Genomic DNA, 2507 nt, shown 5'->3' with positions numbered 1-2507 from the left:
TTATATGGTAAGAATTGATATTATTATCATGCATAAATTAAAATTGTTTTTTGATAATTAAATATGAGAAATTAAATACGTACCAAAAGGAAAAATATGTGCCAATATATATATATATATATATATATATAGATATATATATATATATATATATATATATATATATATATATATATATATATACTACGCTGTATGTGTTCATGATTGCCATTAATCTCTAGGAAAATCCAACGTAAGTATTTAATTTTTCTTCTTGTCCACATTAGATTAACAAAAATCTGCAATTCTTGATAACACACGCAGTACTGCACACACAATGGCGGGAAACCTTACAATAACAACAACAAGGCCAATCTCCTCCTCGCTTGTGATTGGTAAGTCGTTAATCGCTAATTAATTCAATTAAATTAAACAACGATTAATAATTAATTATTAATCGGGATTTATGTTGATGGTGCAGATTCAAAAGCTAAAGGGGAGTTAATGAAAGAGAATTGGCATATGCTGTATAACATGCTTTGGGAATTTTTTTATCGCAATGCTAATTGTTTCGACTTCGGTGTATGGACTAATATTATTCAACAAACTATATGCTTATGTGCTTGCCCTCGGAACCGTGTTGGCCGCGATTAGTGTTATTCAGGGAGTCGGAAAAGCTTATTTTACGTATTTGCTACATATTGGACGTTTTGATATCTTGAGCGCATGGAGTCGGAACACACTTGTCAGCTTATTATACGGCACTGTCTATCGCGACGATATTCTCCAAACTAGACGACATCGCTCGTCTCACGGTAATTAATTCAATTTAACTATATCTACTAGTTATAACTCATCATGACTAGCTATATACCATTTACCATATTACTTAATATATTCTTCATTCGTACACAGATACCTCAACAGCAAATAGAGCAAACTCAGTGGTAATTAATATTGGTTAGTTAAACATGCATGCATGCATGCACCAAGTACAGTACGTACACTACAATAATATGTATATATAAGTTTGATGTTTTATGTGTACGTACTGCAGATTCAGATACAAAGATAGAGTTGATGAACGAGTATTACATTTATATGGACATCCGGATTGTGGTTTTCATCGAGTCGATATTTCTCGCTTGCTCTATGACTTTTCTCGTAAAAAAATTTAAAAAACCGGAGGTTCTTCCTATGGCTGTCGCTGCAGTTGTTATGGCCACGGTTTGTTTTATTCTGATCGTCGAAAAAGTTATTGTGATGGTTTTACTCCATAGTGGGTGCCAAAGTTGCGTGCGCGCGTGGAGTCGGAACATGTTAGTCAGGTTATTATTCGACCATATCGAAGCCAACGCCATTTTCGACCGTATTCAAGATAACGAAGCATCACCTGCAGTAATTACACCTCATCATGATAATCATCTTCAATTGGTGGTATCCCAATAGTATTTACATATATCTTATCTTCATCGTCTTACATTCACTCTAATTCAATTTAGTATATATAATTAGGTGTATTTTTTTTATTTTTTTTCATTCGATCCTTTTTATATCCCTACATGTTAGATTTTTTAATTGTCAAGAAAATATTCATCTTATTTATATTATATATTAGCAAAAAATTTCATGTTATTGATTGAGACTACATATTTTTTTATATATTATATATATATATATATATATATTTTTTGAATGTAGTTTTCGAATAAACCGGTGGAATCGGTCGAAATTTAAAATTTGATCATAAATTGAAACCCAATGTTTGATTCAGTTTACAACACAAAAAATGCTGAAAAGGAATCAGAATTCCAAAAGTTGGGATGAAAATTTTAATTATAAGAAAAATGAATTTAGTTTAGAGAATCCTGATCTATTCGTAATTATCAAAAATCCTCTAATGTTTGTTTTCGTCTTACACCAACCCCTTGTAGTGTCTTTTCATGGATTTTTTTTTAGTTCGGGGAATAGGCATTGACACAATTGGGAAAACGTCCGGTTCTATTAAAAAGGCATATGAAATGTGAAACACGTTGTTCTTTAAACAAAAGTGTTTTTAACTCTCTTACTTTCAAACTAAATTTTAGTTGTGACTTAGTGGGCTATGTGTTATGACTTAGTGGGCTAAGTAGTGCTTAGTGGGTTTAATTGTGGATTTTATTTTAACCTCCTAACTAACCCACTAACCCATTTTCTTGAGTGCTCTTGTGGTTGGTTTTCTTGCAGATCATGGGCTGAGTAGTGGAAGCTTGGAAAGTCTATAAATACCAAACTCAAGACTCAAGAATAATACAGATTTCGAAGAAACAAAAAGAGAGCTGAAGTTTTAATCTCGAGAATTTTAGTGTGTTTCTAGGATCTGTTGTACGTACTCCTTATGAGTACATTCTTTGAAATCTATAATTTTTAATATTTTTCTTTTAGTATCTAGATTTGATTGTAAGAATGATCATGAGAATGATTCATTTGTGAGGAAGAAGTTTTCGCACTTCTTCTGTTTGTATTCTTGGAATACTGATTTTAATATA

General features: G+C 31.6%; 1 long non-coding RNA gene across 1 annotated transcript; it reads left to right on the top strand.

Moving 5' to 3' along the window:
• The first annotated feature begins 234 nt into the window (after nucleotides 1–234).
• LOC148771272 (uncharacterized) lies at nucleotides 235–1614 on the top strand. The gene is made up of 4 exons (XR_016031058.1): nucleotides 235–374; nucleotides 461–794; nucleotides 895–926; nucleotides 1037–1614. It is a non-coding gene; the product is annotated as an uncharacterized LOC148771272 (long non-coding RNA).
• The last annotated feature ends 893 nt before the right edge of the window (nucleotides 1615–2507 follow it).

This window comes from Erythranthe guttata, chromosome 4, assembly GCF_056151865.1.
Source record: "Erythranthe guttata isolate IM_541 chromosome 4, IM_541, whole genome shotgun sequence".
Taxonomy (NCBI): domain Eukaryota; kingdom Viridiplantae; phylum Streptophyta; class Magnoliopsida; order Lamiales; family Phrymaceae; genus Erythranthe; species Erythranthe guttata.
The sequence above is the reverse complement of the archived record's forward strand: the minus strand, read 5'-3'. Positions and strand labels throughout refer to the sequence as shown.